This window comes from Lolium rigidum, chromosome 1 (genome assembly GCF_022539505.1).
Source record: "Lolium rigidum isolate FL_2022 chromosome 1, APGP_CSIRO_Lrig_0.1, whole genome shotgun sequence".
In the NCBI taxonomy this organism is placed as follows: Eukaryota; Viridiplantae; Streptophyta; class Magnoliopsida; order Poales; family Poaceae; genus Lolium; species Lolium rigidum.
The window spans coordinates 221,573,712-221,585,943 of record NC_061508.1 but is presented as its reverse complement, the minus strand read 5'-3'; positions in this window follow the sequence as shown (position 1 = coordinate 221,585,943).

Below are 12,232 nucleotides of genomic sequence, written 5' to 3'. Positions count from 1 at the left end.
CGGAAAAAAGAAAGTCCTACAACTGATACAGAATCATACACGAGTTCACCTCACCTATTCTGCTCACATTTGCTGAGAAGCTTTCCGTTGAAAACCATACTTGCCTCTGAAAATTATAATATCTGTCACCGTCTCTCCAGGTCCAGGATTCGTTGGCTCTCGCAGCAAGTCAATGTCTGGGTCTATCACAATCTCTCTACTGCTGCAGTTCCGCTTAGTGCTGGCACGATCGTGCGTAGACTTTTATAACTTGGATGTCCAAGTGGCGGGTCGGTTGGTTTTCTGTTTAACAAGCAGCTCAATTCTTCACTTCTCTTGTGAAGAAAAACTTGCACGATCTTCTACAATCAGGCCACCAGTCACACGCTCACGCTGACGGCAGCTTCTCCCATAGAATATTTTCTCTAAAATAACACCTGTCCTTGAATCGTGACTGGTTGTTTGTGCTGCCAAACGTTCTGTCCACTGCCTCATGTTGGAAATTTGTGACAAAAGGCTTCTTGAATCTTGACTATCAAGCTTATCAGATGAAAGTTGCATATTGGAAATCTCTACTTTCTTCGCTCACGTTTACTTATCGTCCCAAGGCAGCAAATATCACTGCTTCCAACAAGATGAAGACGCGCCTGACAAACTAGCGGTAGTGTTTGCGCCGACTGCGCGAATGTGAATACGTTACGTGTGCTTGCGAGCGAAATTTTCTGCAAGTGAGCTTATTTCTCTTTCGGTGCATTTCACACGTGAATATCATATAGTGGGTCAAATCTTCATTCAAATCCTCGTTAAGGAGTACGCTATCAACAACGATGTGTGGACCTGCATTACGCACGCCAACTGTATGCAGACACACGGCAGCTTGACCACACAGCTCATGGCATATCCTAGGCACAACTATTGGCATGTGTACTTCACCCATAATTCTGGGGCACTAATCTCGGATAACGCCAGCTAGAGATAGTATCAGACAGGTAGGCAACGCACGGGCATTTGTACTAGTATCAAAGATATAAGCGCGTAGTAGTAGAGCAGTTTCTGGAATTAATAATTTAGTCTGCTGTCACCGGTCCAAAGACGGCCGTGTTTCTTTTTTGCAAATAGTAGAACTTGTGTTACTCAAAAATCAAGGATTACAATCTGAGTAGCAAATGCTATCTAGACTGCCATACGGCCGTATGGTAATAATTCCTAGCATAGTTTGCCATAAAAATGGCTACTATTGTTCTAGCACCTACCCACGTGAGTAATACAAGGTTCAAGTTTGAAGGACTTCAAGCAAAGTCTTGATTTCTTCGGTAAGAGCGATCTATCTCCTCCTATTTAACCGTACTGACTACCTCCAAACAATCAGTTTCGATAATCAACGGTAGATTGCACCATTGCAAGATCAATGACAAACCCTCCATCAATGCATGCAATTCGGCTTCCAAAGGACCCCTACACAATTTTAGCTCTCTGCAAGCAGATATAATAACTTCACTATTGTGATCACGGACCACCATACCAGCACCGGCCTTTCTAATAACATCATAAGATCCGTCTATACTGAGCTTATACCAGCCAGAAGGAGGTGGCGTCCACTTATGAATTTGTTTAGCTACATGGACCTTAGTAGTATGAAGTTCCTTCAACTCCTTATCCAGTATAAATTTACCTTTGATAATGCTTTCCCCTGAGTGATGTTTGATCTGTACCACAGAGTTGATGTAGCTCAAAAGAAAGCGCTGAGAAACTTCCAAGGGCGGAGAGAGTTTATCATGGACTGCTTCATTACGTACATGCCAAATCTGCCATAAAGTCATGAGCAACATACATCTTCTAGTGTCTGATAGGCCACGCAAAATGTTCATTAACCAATCCTCCCCAATGTCCCGACCTTCATATGATATTTCATCAGCAGGAGAAGGAGGAGAGAATGGTTGAGTTGACCTTTCATGCTTGGATACCCCTTTATTTAAATTGAATTTCTTTTTTTCAAAATATAATTTACCAAATTTTTCATGACTCTGAGGTTCAACCCAATTCATCTTTTATTTCTTTTTCCTTCCGATACTAAGTAAAAGGATTGTCCGGAGCGATCATTCCAGCAAGTTACTCAGCTTGAGTTTTTCAGTCAATCAATAGATTGTGCAGTTTCTTAGTCTTTTGGTCCACGTCTTCATGACTTATAGAAAGGGTTTCTTTCTTTTACAAGATCATGGAAGCTTCAGAAACCATCCGAGATCTAGCTCTATGCTTTGACTCGAACTAGATAGTAGGAACGAGAATAGTCGTACAATAGTGAATACATGTTCGTTGCGGCGTCTGCGGGCAGCTTCTCTATTCAAGCAATAAATGAAAAGAAGAACCCGGTTAACAACACCCGCATTCCACCCGGATACTATGTCTACTGATTCCAATGAAAGTGGATCAGCGACGTGATTCCATCTATCTTATGTCGAAGCAGAGTAAAATAACTTACCAAAACAAAGTTGACTTGCAACTCGAATTTGACCTCCTCTCTGGTCTGGAGGAGGTCAATAAAAAAATAAAAATTACTCAATCAAAGATCCAACTTTCTTGTGACTCAGTAGTTCCTTCAGATTGTGCATTTGGGATAACTTGCTGGGAATTCACTAGAGCTCCTCAAGCCACTTGATCCTTGGTCTATCATTTGGCTAAAAAGATCCCTGCGTGCATTGTCTTCATTACCCAAATAGAAAGCATTCCTGTACCGGCATTGAAGTTCATACTCGATTAATTTCTCAGTCCCTCTAGTTGGGTGGGCGCCGGCCGGATCCCCCTGAAAACCGTACGTGCTGGTCTCCCCGCATGCGGCTCACGCCATTTGGAACAATTATTATTTATTTCAAGCTATTTTAGATCTTTCTTAATCTTCAAAAAGAAAAAAATTCCGTAATGGAATAATGGTAGGATGAAAAAAAAAATCAAAAGTCCTAGGAATCAAACTATCCCCGACCTCTGGGGGACTGCACTCTTCCCTTTTCTTTTCCTTTGCTTCATTCAAGGTAGATTCCTCCCAGTCGGGAGGCGGATCGAATCGGAGTTTCCTTAGGTAGCCATCGACCTACAGTTCTCCTTAAACTTATGTGCTTGGTGGAAAAGAAGCGAACCGTGGCACTTCACGTAAAGAGAAGCTTTGTCTGAGCTGAGAAACGCCCTGGCTAAATGATGACCCACAAGTATAGGGGATCGCAACAGTCTTCGAGGGAAGTATTACCCAATTTATTGATTCGACACCGGGAGACAAAGAACACTTGGAAGCCTTAACAACGGAGTTGTCAATTCAGTTGCACCTGGAAACAGACTTGCTCGCAAGAGTTTATCAGTAGTAACGGTTTTATAGCAATAGCAGTAGTGAAATAACAGCAGAGTAACAAAGACAGCAGTAGTGATTATAGTAAACAGCAGGATTAAAATATTGTAGGCACGGGGACGGATGACGGGCGTTGCATGGATGAGAGAAACTCATGTAACAATCATAGCAGGGCATTTGCAGATAATAATAAAACGGTGTCCAAGTACTAATCAATCAATAGGCATGTGTTCCAATTATAGTCGTACGTGCTCGCAATGAGAAACTTGCACAACATCTTTTGTCCTACCAGCCGGTGCAGCCGGGCCTCAAGGGAAACTACTGGATATTAAGGTACTCCTTTTAATAGAGTACCGGAGCAAAGCATTAACACTCCGTGAACACATGTGATCCTCACATCACTGCCATTCCCTCCGGTTGTCCCGATTTCGTCACTTCGGGGTCATTGGTTCCGGACAGCGACATGTGTATACAACTTGCGGGTAAGATCATAAACAACGAATATCTTCATGAATCAATAACATGTTCAGATCTGAGATCATGGCACTCGGGCCCTAGTGACAAGCATTAAGCATAACAAGTTGCAACAATATCATAAAAGTACCATCTACGGACACTAGGCACTATGCCCTAACAATCTTATGCTATTACATGACCAATCTCATCCAATCCCTACCATCCCCTTCACCTACAGCGGGGGAATTACTCACACATGGATGGGGGAAACATTGTCTGGTTGATGGAGAGGCGTTGGCGGTGATGGCGGTGATGATCTCCTCCAATTCCCCGTCCCGGCGGAGTGCCGAACGGAGACTTCGGCTCCCGCGACGGAGTTTCGCGATGTGGCGGCGTTCTGGAGGGTTTCTGGCGACTTCGACTTCTCGTCTGGCGTTTTTAGGTCGAGGCGAATAAGTAGTCCGAAGGAGGGCGTCGGAGGCCGGCCGAGGGGGCCACACCATAGGGCCGCGCGGGCCCCCCCTGGGCCGCGCCGCCCTATGGTGTGGGGCCCTCGGGCCTCCACTTCAATTGCCCTTCTGGCTCCGTTAGTTTCCTGGGAAAATAGGGCCTTCTGCATAAATTCCGAGGTTTTTCCCGAAAGTTGGATTTCTGCACAAAAACGAGACACCAGAGCAGCTCTGCTGAAAACAGCGTTAGTCCGCGTTAGTTGCATCCAAAATACACAAATTAGAGGCCAAACAATAGCAAAAGTGTTCGGGAAAGTAGATACGTTTTGGACGTATCAACTCCCCCCAAGCTTAGCTTATTGCTTGTCCTCAAGCAATTCAGTTAACAACCGAGCGATAAAAGAACTTTCACGAACACATTTGCTCATATGATGTATATATTCTCATGTTATGGCTAATACTTAAGCGAGTTCATAATGAGACACATGCAAATAAGATCATCTAACAGCTATGTCAATCATGGAGAGGTACCAACAATTAATAATAAGCATCAAGAATCATGTACATAAGCAAGATTGCAATGTTCATAAGAGAGTATGATAAAGTGGTATCTCGCTTGCCCGTATTTGATTGGCAAAACATAAAGGCCCGGGCACCTCCGGAGTTCATAGAAAGACTAGAAGTAGTGATTGTCAAAAGATAAATGCATCAAAGTTATACCACAATCAATCATATTTTGAGACAAGCATATTGTACTAAGAATGACAGTTGTGCTCTCAAGATAGTACTCAAAGAAATAATGGAGACACAACATAAAAGTAAAAGATTGACCCTTCGCAGAGGGAAGCAGGGATTAACATGCGCTAGAGCTTTTCATTTTTATAAATCAGGAGTAAAATTATTTTGAGAGGTGTTTGTTGTTGTCAACGAATGGTAATGGGTACACTAACTACCTCGCCAACCGGACTTTCAAGAGCGGCTCCCATGAATTATTGCATATTTATTTGGCACTCCTTCCAACCTTTCTTGCACAAACCATGGCTAACCGAATCCTCGGGTGCCTGCCAACAATCTCATACCATGAAGGAGTGCCTTTTTATTTTAGTTTTATTATGATGATGACACTCCCCCCAACCTTTGCTTACACAAGCCATGGCTAACCGAATTCTTCGGGTGCCGTCCAACAATCACAAACCATGGAGGAGTGTCTATTTAAGTTTAATTAATTCGGGACTGGGAATCCCATTGCCAGCTCTTTTTGCAAAATTATTGGATAAGTGGATGTGCCACTATTCCATATGAGAGTCCGTCAAAAGTAAATGACAAGGTTGAAAGCTAAACACCACATACTTCCTCATGAGCTATGAAACATTAACACAAATTAAGAAGCATTTTGAAGATTTTAAAGGTAGCGCATGAGAATTTACTTGGAATGGTTTGAAATGCCATGCATAGGTATTTATGGTGGACACTCCGGAATAACTTGGTTTTCATGTGTTTGGAGGCACGAGCAGCGTTCCCGCTCAGTACAAGTGAAGGCTAGCAATAGACTAGGGAGCGACAAATCAAGAGAGCAATGAATCGTCATAATCATGCTTGCGGCAAAATAAATTAACAGAGACATAAAAGTGATACAAGAACTCTGAAGCAATATAGATCATCGAGGCTTAATAGATTTTTTGTTCAGTCATATGCATGCGTGAGCATGTGCCAAGTCGATATAAATGAATTATTCGAGAGGAGGATACCACAATGCCATACTTACTTATGAATAAAACAATGCAAGCAAACATCCATGACATGCTACTCATATTAATAGATTGGAGCTAAACATGAGAGATCATAAACTACTAGACTTTCTCAAATAACATATACCTCACATGAAACAACTAAGCATGCTCACATGGATGAGTATATGTACAAAAATGAAAACAAATAGAGTTCATACCAGCCTCTCACCACAATCAGATTGTCGTAGATCGTCATTATTGCCTTTTCACTTGTGTAGCTTGGATAATATGAAATGAAAACCACGCTCCAGCCACCGAAGACCATTGAACTCATAAAGAACTTTACAAACCAAAGAAGAACAGCAAATATTTTTGGTGTTTTCAAATTGCAAATAAGAACAAGAGGAATCAAGCAAACAAAGCAAAATCTTTTTGGGTTTTCTTATAGCAACCTAGCAATAGCAAATAAAGCGAAACAAATGCAAGAAACCAAGATAAACAAATGATGAAGAGAAACAACAGAAATATTTTTGGTCTTTTTGTGTTTTGGAAAGGAACAAAGCAAAAACAAGAAATAGCAAACTAAAAGAAACACGAGAAAAGCGAGATGGCAGAAATCTGCCAAAACCTGACAGCAGTACAGAAATCGATTTTTAGAAAAATCTTACGTTGCTCAGTTCGAAAAGTGTTCAACTAATGAAAGTTAGATAACAACCTGGGGAACATGCACAAAAATTTTCAACTCAAAATACTCTTCTGGCTGGGCACACGAATTTTTACGGTAACAGCCCAGAATCTGTTTTCAGGCAGCACTTCCCCAAACATCATCTTCCTCTCATTGGAAAACCACTCAAACAAACTAAACAAGTATATACAAGTATCCAGCAATCATAATATGCAAAGAATGAGTGATGCCGGTATACCTCCCCCCAAGCTTAGGCTTTTGGCCTAAGTGGAGTTCAACCCCAACGATCCCATGAAGTAGTATCTCCGTAATATGAAGATGGGTCGTATTCCGGGTATGTGCTAGAAGAAGCACCCGGATATGTGACGGTATGGTCGTAGGAGGTCCCGACGTCCTCGGAGTCATGTTGCTGGTGGAACTCTTGTATCTTCATATGTTCATCCACCTCCTCCTTAGTGCACGACCATGATTGCCTGTCAATACCGAGCAAACCTGGTTGGGGAAGAGGGATTTCCTTCTCCTCCCCGTCAGAAAACAACATTCTATATACCATATTATCTGAAGTAGAGTCAGTTGTAACAAAATGATGACTCTTCATAGCGGTAATATCGAGTCTCCTAGGGGCCAATGGCACATCATTAGGATCAATAGGAAGATTAAGAAATGTTAAAACACGCAGTGCAATGGTTCCTCCAAAAATAGGCCCCCTGGTAGTCAGGCGGCGAGCAATAAGAGCACCGAGGTGATAGGAGGTTTGACCAGTAAGTGCAATGTTCAGAAAAGCAAGATGGTAGCTAGAGATATTACTAGTGTTCTCCCTACCAAGAATGCTAGTAGCAATGTAGTATGCAAAATACTTAATGGCGGGAAGTTGGATGTTCCTTATCTTGCCCCGCTGAATGGTGCGACAGTCATCATCGGTGATCCCTCGGTAGAGCTCCAGCAAGTCCCGGGGTTGTCATCAATCCTACTTGCTGTACCTACAGGGGCAATATCCAAGGCACAACAAAAATCCTTCAACGGCATAGTCACAGTATTACCATAGATCCTAAATGCAACCGTTGGCTCATAATGTTTGTTATTGAACTGGAAACTCTCGACGAAGGTCTTGGTGAGCAAGTAGTATTGCTCCCTTTCATCTCCCATATAAGTGGTTAACCCTGCCCTGTTGACAAGGGTTAAGAAATCCTCCAGTATCCCTGCATTCCCTTAGAAAATCATAACATGGAAAAGTAGAAGCATTAGGAGGACCGTTGTCCTCTTCAGGTGCGAAGCTAGGCGCGAGGATGTCTTCATTGTATGATTGCCTAATCCGGGTGGCGGCCCTAGAAGGCCTCCCGGTGCTGGTTGTCCCCTTCTTGAACAACTCTCCAAAGCTAAACTTCTTCATAGCTTCTCTGAAATTTTCAACAAATGACATAAAAATTTGATTTGGTGACATATAACCGAGGGAAACTACCATAGGAACTTGCTAGAGTACTAATCATGCATCAAAACTAGTTTCTACCACTTAGAACAAGCATGCAAGCTCACTAAACATGTTACCTACAGCAGCAAAATATTCAAGATATACTCAACCAAACGAAATTCTACTTGGATGGGTGGAGGAGTCACATACCGAAGAGCAAATGTGCCAAATTTCGGATGAAATCTGGGCTGAGCAAAGAGATCGAGAAATCTGGAGCTCCGGAGCAAAAACGCGAGAGATATGAACTTGGTACGAGTTTTTTCGGGAGAGAGAAGGTGCTTGGGAGAAAGAGATGGCAAAGTGGGGCAGAGGGAGCCCACACCACATGGTGGCGCGGCCACCTCCTTGGCCGCGCCGGCCAGTGGTGTGGCGCCCTCCGGTGCCCCACAGGTCATCCTCTCGGTGCTCCCAGTGCCTCGTCGAAAAATAGGACCAACGGTATAATTTTTGTGAATTTTTGAAAACTTTGAAAAACGCACATTTTCTGGGTATTAAGTTTATTATTACTGGCCAGGAAAATTTCTGAAATCTTCAAATAACCAAAGAACTTTACAAATTAAAAGTGCTACAGCAACTAGAGCAAGTGGAGGAAGAAAGAGATGTTGTTTACCTCCTCTATGCATATAAAAGGTATTTGTTAACAAGGTTGATCAAGTCTTGCCACCAAATAAATTTTATATAGCATATGAAGAAATAAACCTCAAATCAATCATGTTACCTTGAATTGTATTGATATGGATCCAATCACAAGAGTTTGATATTCTTCTTTAGGCTCAAATATAGGACAATCAATAATTCCCACTTTGATAGTTCTCACATGAGAGATAGTATTAACTCCGCACGCTTTTTCAATCCTCTTGGGGAAATAGACGGTGTGTTCCTTGTCATCAACATTGAAAGTAACCTTTCCTTTATTGCAATCAATAACAGCCCCTGCGGTGTTAAGAAAAGGTCTCCCAAGAATAATAGACATATTATCATCTTCCAGGCATTTCCAACACAACAAAATCAGTTAATATCAAGCAGTTAGTAGTAACTTGAACAGGAACATTCTCACATATACCAACAGGAATAGCAGTAGATTTATCAGCCATTTGCAAAGATATATCAGTAGGTATCAACTTATCTAAATAAAGTCTCTTATAAAGAGAAAAAGGCATAACACGAACACCGGCTCCCAAGTCACATAGAGCAGTTTTAACATAATTATTCTTAATAGAACAAGGAATAGTAGGTATACCTGGGTCGCCCAACTTCTTTGGAATTTTGCCATTGAAAGAGTAATTAGCAAGCATAGTGGAAATTTCCTCATTGGGGATTTTCCTTTTGTTAGTAACAATATCTTTCATATACTTTGAATAAGGAGGCAATTTAATAGCATCAGTTAAAGGGATTTGCAAGAATAAAGGTTTCATCCAATCGCAGAATTTATTATAGTGTTCTTCTTCCTTTGATTTTAGTTTCTTAGCAGGAAAAGGCATTGGTTTTTGCACCCAAGGTTCTCTTTCATTACCATGTTTCTCAGCAATAAAATCCTCTTTAGTATACTTTTTATTTTTAGCATGCTTTTCAGGTTCTTTTTCAACCTCTTCTTTATCAGGAGTATCATTCTTATCATTATCTTCACTATTATCATGTTCATTGCCACTTTCAGTTTCAGCATCAGAAATAGAAATACTATTAGGATCATTAACAGGTTCAGAGGATTCTACAACATTTTTATGTTTCTTTTTCTTTTTCTTAGAATGAGCTCTAGGTTCAATGCGTTGAGAATCTTGTTCAATTCTTTTGGGATGCCCTTCAGGATATAGAGGATCCTGGGTAGAGACACCACCTCTAGTTGTTACTTCATAAGCATGTTTCTCTTTAGAATTATTCCCTAACAAGTCATTTTGCACTTTAGTGAGTTGATCAATTTGAGTCTGAATCATTTGAAAATGTTTGACAAGCATCTTAACATCATTGGAGGTTCTCTCCACAATATCATGCAATTGACTAATAGCTTGAGAATTTTCCATTAAATGATTCTCTACTCTCATATTAAAATTTTCTTGCTTAACAATATAATTATCAAACTCATCTAAGCATTGTGCAGGAGGTTTCGAATACGGAATATCTTCCCTAGTAAAGCGTTGAAGGGAATTTACCTCAATCATGGATGAAGGGGAATTATCTCACATATATCTTCTATAGGAGGTAGATTCTTCACATCTTCAGATTTAATACCTTTCTCCTTGAGAGACTTCTTGGCTTCCCTCATATCTTCATCATTCAATTTAATTAAACCCTCTTCTTCACTATTGGCGTTGGAGTTGGTTCAGGCGTATTCCAATCATCATAATTCCGGCTTATTTTAGCCAATAATTCTTCGAGCGTCGTCCGGAGTTCTTTTCCGAAAACACAACCAGCACAACTATCCAGGTATGCCCTAGACTCAATGGTTAGTCCACTATAAAATATATCAAGTAAATCATGCTTTTCTAAATCATGGTCGGGCAGAGCTCTAATAAGAGAGCAAAATCTCGCCCAAACCTCGAGCAATTTCTCTTCATCTCCCCGATCAAAATTATAAACTCTCTCGCAAAGCAGCATGTTGAGCACTAGCAGGAAAGTATTTCCGAAAGAAAACAGCAAGTAATTCTTTTGGACTTTTAATAGAACCAGGTGGCAAACTATTATACCAAGTTTTAGCGTCATCCTTCAATGAGAATGGAAATATTTTAGCAACAAAGTAAGTACGCTTCTTAACATCATCAGAAAACAAGCTACTCAAAGTAGATAACTCAGTCATGTGTTCAACAGCGCTTTCTTTTTCAGTACCACAAAAGGGTGTTTTCTCAACAATAGCTATATGAGATAGATCAAGAGAAAAATCATAATCTTTATCCCTAATGTTTATAGGAGATGTGGCAAATTTAGGATCGGGAGACAGGTTTATATCTAACAGTATGTTCTGCAAACAACTTTTTAATTTTTCTTGCATCAGTAGTAGCATGGCATTTTTCAATAAAATCATCATCAAGTTCCACATAATCTTCATCAAGATCATCACTAGAGTATTCAAGTTCAGGTGAACTAACAGGTGTAGTAACATCAGGAGTTTCAGCATTTTCAATTTGTCTAGACCTAGCAATTTTAGCATCTAGAAAAGTTCCCAATGAACCACTATCATCAAGCACAGCAGAAATATTATCGATATTATGAGAATGTTCAGATTCAGCAGATGTACCCGCATGCGAAGCATGTGGCGGTGAAACAAGTTTATCAATCACAGATGGTGAATCAAGTGTAGCGGAGGTACTCAGAATTGTACCTTTTCTTGTAGTGGATGGTAATATGGCGATCTTAGTATCGCGAGGTTTACCCATGATGGAGAATTTGCAGCGAACAATATTAATCCAAGTGAACTTCCAAATAAAGCTATGCTCCCCGGCAACGGCGCCGGAAAATAGTCTTGATGACCCACAAGTATAGGGGATCGCAACGGTCTTCGAGGGAAGTATTACCCAATTTATTGATTCGACACAAGGGGAGACAAAGAACACTTGGAAGCCTTAACAACGGAGTTGTCAATTCAGTTGCACCTGGAAACAGACTTGCTCGCAAGAGTTTATCAGTAGTAACGGTTTTATAGCAGTAGCAGTAGTGAAATAACAGCAGCAGAGTAACAAAGACAGCAGTAGTGATTATAGTAAACATCAGGATTAAAATACTGTAGGCACGGGGACGGATGACGGGCGTTGCATGGATGAGAGAAACTCATGTAACAATCATAGCAGGGCATTTGCAGATAATAATAAAACGGTGTCCAAGTACTAATCAATCAATAGGCATGTGTTCCAATTATAGTCGTACGTGCTCGCAATGAGAAACTTGCACAACATCTTTTGTCCTACCAGCCGGTGGCAGCCGGGCCTCAAGGGAAACTATCTGGATATTAAGGTACTCCTTTTAATAGAGTACCGGAGCAAAGCATTAACACTCCGTGAACACATGTGATCCTCACATCACTCGCCATTCCCTCCGGTTGTCCCGATTTCTGTCACTTCGGGGCCATTGGTTCCGGACAGCGACATGTGTATACAACTTGCAGGTAAGATCATAAACAACGAATATCTTCATGAATCAATA